The 9,462-nt window shown below is 42.9% G+C and overlaps 1 non-coding gene across 1 annotated transcript; it reads left to right on the top strand.

Annotated features, from left to right (window-relative positions):
* Positions 1-9,022: 9,022 nt before the first annotated feature.
* LOC141615456 (small nucleolar RNA R71) lies at positions 9,023-9,129 on the top strand. The gene has a single exon (XR_012529878.1). It is a non-coding gene; the product is annotated as a small nucleolar RNA R71 (small nucleolar RNA).
* The last annotated feature ends 333 nt before the right edge of the window (positions 9,130-9,462 follow it).

Raw genomic sequence — 9,462 nt, 5'->3', positions numbered from 1 at the left:
CTCTACCCTTACCTTTGAGTAGCTAAGTCGAGCCAAAGGTCTAGTCTACGGCCCTAGGTCTCACAAGATCGGTCCAAACTCATTGGTCAAGCCCTCCTTCCTCGGCTAACTAAGAGGCCACGGGTGCGAGTCACGAGGAGGGGGAAGGCACAATTGGGCTCATTAGTTCATCATGGGGGTACTTGGTTCCCTTCCTTTGACCATGTTCTTCCTTAAAAGCTTATTTACAAACTCAATGCAAAAGAAAGAAATGCAACAAGTATTTACATGTGAACAAATGCATGCGGAAATTTAAACAAACATGGAATGAAACGTGCAACAAATTGGCTAAACCTAGCAGCACATCAACACCAAAATTCCAAACGGTCTCCCAAGGAGACACCCAAAGCAACAAAATTCCCATTCCCCTTCAAAATATCCAAGATACCAAAAAGAAAGAATAGTAAAAAGGAGCAAGAGATAGGAAGGATTATACCAAGCGGTCTTCAAGCTCCTTTTTGCCTCAAGTGGTCAATGTGCCGAGCCAAAAGGTTAGACAAAACATATATATACAATGCAATTTTTTTGATTTTCTGAAATTTTTCAATTTTTAGCACTTTTTCTAATTAATAAACAATTACAAATATAGACAAATATGCACAAGAGTGGATATTTCCCTCTCCACACTTGAGATGTACATTGTCCTCAATGGACAAAAGCATAGGGAGTGAATAACAAAAAGAAATGAACATATTTAATGGATTTTTTTTTTTTTTTTTTTTTCAAAGGCAAAATAACATATTGTTGTGATTTTTGGTTTTGAAAAAATTTAAAAGACGTATTTTTGGATTTTTTTTTGATATGAAAACTCCCTCCCCACACTTATTTATTTACATTACTTCCAAATGGAAATAAATGTGTGGAGGGAGTACAAATTAAAAGACATATTTTTGTTTTTTTTTTTTGTTTTTTTTTTTAGGCCCTCCCCACACTTATTTATAGACATGGGAGGGCATGTTAGTGAAATAAATTAACATGTTTTTGGTTTTTGGTCATTTTTCAATTTTTAGTTGGTTTTTATTTTGAAAATGCAATGCATGCTCTATTCTATATGCTAAATTGAAATGACAATGCAAATTATGCTAAGTGAATGCAATTACTAAATGTGACAATATATTACAAAATTGAAATCTAATGCAATCCTATATGATGCAACTAAATGCTTTATCAACTAAATGCATGCGAAAAATTTAAACATGAATGAGAAATTTGGATAAAAGGGAGAAATCATACTTGTCATTTGGATTGATGTTTGGGGAGCATGCCAAAGGCTTTGGATTTTTAAAGTGGGAACAATCAAAAGGACTTTCAACTTAAGTGCAACTAATGCACAAACAACTACAATACCAAGACTCTTCATTTTCCAATTAACAAAATAATACAAAACCGACCAACCAACAAATACCCCGGGACCACTCAAGTCAACAACCACGCATATACACTAAAAGCAAGCCAATCCCCTCCCCACACTTGGCTCTTGCCCCGAGGGCTAGCCCAAAGGTCTATTGTGGTGGTGATGGTGGTGGGTACCGTGAATCAAAGGTGGTGAAGAAGGATTTCCATGAATCCTCAATCCTTTTCACGGCGTCCGAGGTTGACTGGCTTTGCCCCCTCAACTCCTCAAAAGAGCGTCTAGTCTCATCCCTAAATTCCTCAAAATTGGTAGATAGGGTTTTGACTTGTTGGGAGAGAGATCCAAAGTCCCAAGCACTATGGCCATAGCCCATAGGTGGAGGTGGAGCGGGATAGGGAGGTGGCATGAATGGTGGTTGGGGGTAGTATGGGTTATACCCATATCCTTGGTAGCCGGGTTGAAACCCGGCTCCCGATGAGGCTCCGGCCTCATGTTGAAATAGGTTAGGCTGAGGGTTGACTTGATGAGGTTGGCGGTGGCGAGGGTTTCCTTGATGAGGTTGGGCATGGGAAGGTGAGGCATCTTCATCCTCGGGTGCGTCCTCGTCATGAGTGAAGGTTGTCTCATAACGAATGGTGGATGGGTCAAGGCCATAGGTCACTTGAACCCATTTGTCATGGACTCTTTTCCGAGCTATCTCCCCGTCCCTCAAAGGCATCCCCCAATTTTCCTTTTTAAAGATGGTGGTGTACTCCATGCTAGGGAGGGGGATTGCCCTCAAATCGGTGATGAGGAAGTAGAGGTTTCTCTCCTCATTCACCGCCCTATACATAAGGCATCTACTCAAAGAGGGTATGTCAAGTTGGGTGGATCCCGGTGCCCTCTCCTCTGGTTCTCCCACCATACCCAACCCTTGTGCAATTAATGTCACTAAGCCACCCCCCACTACCTTAGTCGGTGGTTTAGCGGCGATCTTCATAAGTTGCGATACCGCCGCCTTTGTAGGGTCAATGGTAAGGGGTTTGTTTTCCATAATTTCCATCAAACTTTGTAAAGCTACGGACCCAACATGATGATAGGACTCGAAGGTGGCTATGATGATGTTCGAGTAAATCCGCAAAAAATAGCGGAACACGGGATTGCGCACATGATGGTTCAAAGCGGACCAAGGGCCTCATAACCCTCCTCCCTAGCAATTTTTTCCCAAAAAGCATCACGCTCTCTCAAGTGTCGGTCCGACTTGGAGGACTTCCCCTTAAGCCCATGCAAGTGAGGTATGCCAAGGTATTCACTAATCCTTCCTAAAGAGCATTCATGTCTGTTGTTAAGGATTTGAAATGTGATTAACGGGTTTGCATTTTCCACATTACCTCCCAAGGTGGCGAGAAACTCACAAGTTAGAGACTTATAGGACCAAGCATGAACCGATCCTATTTTAAAATCTACCCTATCGCACAACTTTTCAATATCCTCATCAATTCCCATTTCCTCCATAGTGGGAAGGTGGAAAAATTTTTGTTGGGTCAAAATCCTTCTTCATCAATTCATTATACTTTTTTAACTCAGCAGCAGTGTCAAAACTCACATTTCCGCCTTTAACCCGGTGTTTACGAGTCGGTCCTCTAACTAAAGGGGGTGGAGGGAAAGAAGTAGAGTAAATAGTCATACCTTCTCCTAGCCTTTGTCTTTTTGATGCCATTCCAGCTTTTACCCGATTTGTAAAAGCTAGAAACCCCGAAATAGTAGAAACCCGTTTCACAGCTCGAACCCAGAAAAAACGAAAGTGCCCGGAATTGCCCAAAAATTACACCACAATATTCCCCTTTGCCCCCTTACTCTTCCTTCAAAAGATGGTGAAGTTTGGAGGCCAAGAAGTAAGGTAAAAATCGGATCTAGGAATTATTTTATGGTGAATTTTTTTCTTCAAAATGGATTTCTGAAAAGATAGAAATGTTAGAAATGAAGAGTAGATGGAGAATTTGTAGTTATTGAGTTGATTTGGGGCGATTTTGGGTGTGTTTGAAGGACTTGTAGATGGTTTAAGGTGGTGCTTTAATGGAGTTGGGAGAATAAAGGAGAAAGGTTGTTTCTTTATTTTTTTTTTGGTCTTTAAAAAAGATGAAGATTATGGGTGCTGGTGGAGTGGACCGTGTAATCTGTTTTTTTTTTTTTTTTTTTTTTTTTTTTTTTTTTTTTTTTTTTTTTTTTTTTTTTTTTTTTTTTTTTGGGACATACGCACGGTCGAGATGGGAAACGCACGGTTGGAAAAGCACGGTCTATACCTCCCTGGAAGAGATGCGCACCTTAAGATGAGGAAGGCACTCTGAGATGCGCGCGGTCTGTACCTCCCTGTAAGAGATGCGCATTCCACTCAATTTTTGCCCATTTTCTTCATTTTTTCGATCTTTTTTCTCATTTCATTGACTCTTAAGCCTCCAATTTTCTCCCAAAGGATCTTGATTGCTACCCATAAATTTCAAAATGCTTCAAATGCTTTCTCAAAGCATAAAAAAAAATCCCTTCAACAAAAACTCAAACACACTAAAACCGTCAAATGTGGGTTGCCTCCCATAAGCGCCCTTGTTTAACGTCGTAGGCTCGACCAAGCCAAGAAGTAACTTAAATAAACGGACAAGTCATGAAGAATAAAATGGGATTCAAGGATGGACAAGACAAGTATCAATGAAAGTTATATGCTTCAAGACGGGAGAACCGGCAATGTAGTGTTTTAGCCTTTGTCCATTCACTTTGAATGTTTGGTCTCCATCGGATACTTCAACCGACCCATAGGGAAAAGCTCGGACCACGGTGAAAGGCCCCGACCACTTTGACTTTAGTTTTCCCGAAAATAGCTTGAACCTTGAGTTAAAGAGGAGAACCAAGTCCCCCTCCTTGAATTCCCTCCTTATAATAGCTTTGTCATGGAATCGCTTGGTCTTTTCCTTGTACAACCTAGAGCTCTCATAAGCCTCTAGTCGAAATTCTTCAAGCTCATTGAGGTCAAGTAGCCGCTTCTCCCCGGCGCTCTTCAAGTCAAAGTTAAGTAGACGGATGGCCCAATGTGCCTTGTGCTCCAACTCAACCGGTAAATGAAAGGCTTACAGTACACCAACCGAACGGTGAAGTTCCTATTGGTGTTTTAAAAGCGGTCCGGTAAGCCCACAATGCATCATTGAGCTTGGTAGACCAATCTTTCCTTGACCGGCTCACGGTCTTTTCAAGGATCATCTTGATTTCACGGTTAGAGATTTCGGCTTGGCCGTTAGCTTGTGGGTGATAGGCAAGGCTCCGCCTATGTTGCACCTCATGCTTCTTGAGTAGAGCATCAAGAGTCCTTTCCCGGAAATGAGTTCCACGGTCACTTATCACAATTCGTGGAACTCCAAACCGTGGGAATATGATTGTCTCCATTAGTTTGGTTACTGATTTTGCGTCACAAGTCTTTGTTGGAATTGCTTCAACCCATTTGCTCACGTAGTCCACCGCAACAAGAATATACTCATTCCCATTTGATGAGGGAAAAGGGCCTTGATAGTCAATGCCCCATACATCGAATACCTCCACTTCAAGTATGTAGTTCATTGGCATTTCATGCCTCTTTGAAATGTTACCACTTCTTTGACACTTGTCACACTTCTTGACGTAGGTGGCCACATCGTGAAATAGGGAAGGCCAAAAGAATCCACATTGGAGCACCCTCGCGGCGGTTTTTCGTGAACTACCATGCCCTCCACTTGGCATGTCATGACAATGAGAGATTATGGGTTGGACTTCTTCATTGGGGATGCATCTTCTAATTATCCCGTCGGCACAAGCTTTGTAGAGGCACGGTTCTTCCCAAAAATATTGCTTAAGGTCATGGAAGAATTTCTTTTTCTTATGGGAATCATAACCGTGTGGGATGACCCCGGATACCAAATAATTTACATAGTCCGCGTACCACGGGGTATCCATCAAAGCTAGTGCGAATAGTTGATCATCCGGTAATGTGTCATCGATTGGCAATCCATCCTTATCCTTGACATGGAGTAGCCGAGAAAGATGATCGGCTACCACATTTTCTACACCTTTCTTGTCTCTAATCTCGATATCGAACTCTTGCAACAATAGTATCCACCGAATCAAGCGGGGCTTTGACTCCTTCTTGATTAGCAAGTGTCTCAACGCCGTGTGATCGGTGTGCACAATTACCTTAGAGCCCACCAAATAAGAACGAAACTTGTTCATGGCATATATGACCGCCAAAAGCTCCTTTTCGGTGGTAGTGTAATGTGATTGAGCTTCATCCAAAGTCTTGCTTGCATAATATATGGCATGAAGTTTACCATTCTTCTTTTGTCCTAGCACCGCTCCCACCGCCACATCACTAGCATCGCACATCAACTCGAAAGGTTCTCCCCAAGTGGGAGGTTGCATGATTGGAGCGGTGATGAGAGCTTCCTTCAACCTATTGAATGCATCCAAACACTCATTAGTAAATTCAAACGGCACATCTTTTCCAAGCAACAAAGTTAAAGGTCGGGCAATCAAAGAAAAATCCTTAATGAATCTCCGGTAAAAACCGGCATGCCCAAGAAAACTCCTAATTCCTTTAACATTAGTGGGAGGGGGTAGAGTTTTGATCACTTCAATCTTGGCTTGATCAACTTACAAGCCCTTACTTGACACTACATGACCTAAAACAACCCCGGATGTCACCATGAAGTGACATTTCTCCCAATTCAAGACTAGACCACTCTCTTGACATCTTTTCAAGACCTTACCCAAATTAGCTAGACATCCATCAAATGAAGTGCCTACGACCGAGAAGTCGTCCATAAACACCTCCATGATATTCTCAACATATTCGGAAAATATAGCTAGCATGCATCTTTGAAATGTGGCCGGCGCATTGCAAAGCCCAAAGGGCATGCGCCTATAAGCAAAGGTGCCGAATGGGCACGTGAATGTGGTCTTTTCTTGGTCATTAGGGTGAATCGGGATTTGGAAAAACCCCGAAAACCCATCAAGGTAGCAAAAATGAGAATGTTGGGCAAGTCTTTCTAACATTTGGTCAAGGAAAGGGAGGGGGAAATGGTCTTTCCTAGTTGCCTTGTTGAGGCGCCTATAGTCTATACACATTCTCCACCCGGTTATGACTCTTGTTGGAATTAGTTCATTCTTATCATTGGTGACTACCGTGACCCCGCCCTTCTTTGGCACAACATGCACCGGGCTCACCCATGCACTATCGGAGATAGGGTAAATTATGCTTGCATCATAGAGCTTCAACACCTCCTTCCTAACCACTTCTTTCATAGCGGGGTTAAGGCGGCGTTGAGGCTCAATGGAAGATGCACTCTCATCCTCCAAGTGAATGCGATGGGTGCAAAAAGAAGGGCTAATCCCCTTGATATCATCAATTGAGTACCCAATGACATCTTTGTATTTTCTCACAACATCAAGTAATTTTTGAAGTTCGGTGTCATTGAGTGCACTATTGACGATAATAGGGTAAGTATCATTAGGGCCAAGGAAAGCATGTTTAAGAGTAGAGGGAAGAGGTTTCAACTCCACTTGAGGAGGCGTGGATCTCTCCTCTTTTTTACCATCTCTTCTCAAGCTTTCAAATTCTTTGTCCGGGTCTTCTTCAATTGTTGCTTCCATAGCTAAAGCATACTCCCGGTGCTCCTTGCAATCCTTTACCTTGCCCTCAAGGAACCCTTGCAAACCCTTGTCTTCATCAAATTTCTTCATATCAACCCATTCTTCTACCACATCAATCATATAACAAGACTTTTCTTCCGAAGGCTCTTTCATAGCCTTGTTCAAAGAGAATTCAACCTTATCTTCACCCACTTGTAAAGAAAGCTTCCCATTCTTCACATCAATCATGGCACCCCCCGTAGCAAGGCAAGGGCGCCCCAATATGATGGGAATATTTGAGTCTTCGGGGATGTCCATTACATAGAAATCACATGGAAATGCAAGTTTCCCCACCTTGAGCGGGACATCCTCCACAAGACCAATAGGGTATCTTACCGACCTATCCGCAAGTTGGAGAGAAACCCTTGTTGGTGAAAGCTCATAACCTTTCAACTTCTTGAAAATTTTGAGGGGCATAAGACTAATGCTTGCCCCCAAATCACACAAAACCCTCTCAATGTGCACGGTCCCAATCTTACAAGGTATGGAAAAGCTCCCCGGGTCTTCAAGCTTTTGAGGAGCCTCATTCATGAGAATTGCACTACACTCCTTGGATAAGTTCACCGTAGTTGTCGGGCTCAAAGAGTTTTTGTTTGAGATGAGCTCCTTCAAAAACTTTCCATAGCTTGGAATCTCCTTGACGGCATCAATGAAAGGCATGGTAATGTTGATACCCTTCATCATGTCCATGAACTTCCCATACTTTTGTTCAAGTTTGGCTCTTGCCAACCTTTGTGGAAAGGGAATTGGTGGCACATAGGTTCTTATAACTTGTTGTTGGGGCTCTTCAACCACCCTTGTTGGTTCATCAATCACTTTTGGAGTTTCCACAACAATTTCCACGAGTTCATCTTCTCCCCCCTTTTCTTCAATTACCTTAGGAGGTTCAACCACAACTTGAGGTTCAATGACATTACCCGGTCTACTACTCTTCCTTTTCTTGACAAATTCCCGGTCTTCCAAATCTCTACCACTCTCAAGTGAATAGCATTCATGGTTTTCGGATTTTCCTCGGTTTTACCCGGGAATTTACCTTGGGAGGCTTGTAGTTGGCTCATTTGGGTAGCCAATTGGGAGATTTGGTTGTCCGTCATTCGTTGAGAGGCTTGCATTTGGGTTCTAAGTTGGTTGATGGATGTGGTTGTCTCTTCTTGTTTTTGGGTGGTATGGTTGATGAATTGTGTTTGATGATTCATCATTTGTTCCATCATGAGTTCCATGTTTGACTTTGGTTGGGTGGGTTGTTGGAATGGTTGGAAATTTTGTTGGAAAGGTTGGGTGGTTTGTTGGAATGGTTGGGTGGTTGGTGGGTTAAGTGATTGAAATTGTTGTCTAGGTTGGAAAGTTCTTCCTTGGAAACCCGGTGGACCTTGATTAAATGTTGTGTTTTGTTTTTGAGTTTGGAAGTTTGGTTGTTGTGATTTTTGTTGGAAGGTTGGGTTTTGGACATTTTGAGAGCCATAAGAGAAGTTTGGGTGGGCTCTCAATCCGGGGTGATATTGGTTGTTGTTAAATGCTTGCTTGGCCGGACTAGACTCCCATATCCCGTTCACTTGCTCCATACAACTTCCATCTCCAACCACCAAAGGACACTCATTGGGTGGGTGTCCTTGGTCTCCACAAAGCTCACAACTATAGACTTGGTTCCTCATAGAAGAATTGCTAGATGTCTTGCTTGAGCTCATCAAGGCTACTTGTTGCTTAAGCTCTTCTATCATCTCTTTCACTTCCACATTGTTGGCCGACTCGACCGTTGACTTCCCCTTCCTCTTGTGCCTATCATTGTTCCAATGAAAGGTACGAGAAGCCATTTCTTCAATAAGCTCTTTCGCCGTCTTGTGGTCTATCTTATCCAAAGCTCCCTTCCCCGAGCCGGAATCAAGGTTCATCTTCATCTCATTGTTCAACCCTTCATAGAAATTGTTGATGAGCTCATCATCCCCAATACCGTGGTGAGGACATAGCCTTTGGAGGCCCTTGTACCTCTCCCATGCTTCATAAAGGGTCTCATCTTCTTGTTGGGTGAACCCTTGGAGCTCACTCTTGATTCTTGCGGTTCGTTGGGGTGGGAAATACTTGTTGAGAAAAGCCTTAGAGACATCATCCCAAGTCCGAAGAGAGTCGGGTTCACAACTTTTAAGCCATTCCTTGGCACTTCCCCTCAAAGAGTAAGGGAAAAGCCTAAGGCGTACGGCATCCTCCGTCACTCCATTGGCCTTGAACATGTCACAACTATCCAAGAACTCGTTGAGATGCTCGTTGGGGTTTTCGGTGGCTCCCCCTCCGAATTGGTTCCCTTGGACAAGTTGTAGCAAGGTGGCTTTCACATCAAAATTGTTGGCTTGAATAGGTGGCTTGACAATACTCGGATTCACCACCTTTTT

Source organism: Silene latifolia, chromosome 11 (assembly GCF_048544455.1).
Source record: "Silene latifolia isolate original U9 population chromosome 11, ASM4854445v1, whole genome shotgun sequence".
Taxonomy (NCBI): domain Eukaryota; kingdom Viridiplantae; phylum Streptophyta; class Magnoliopsida; order Caryophyllales; family Caryophyllaceae; genus Silene; species Silene latifolia.
This window is presented reverse-complemented; position numbering and strand designations above follow the sequence as displayed.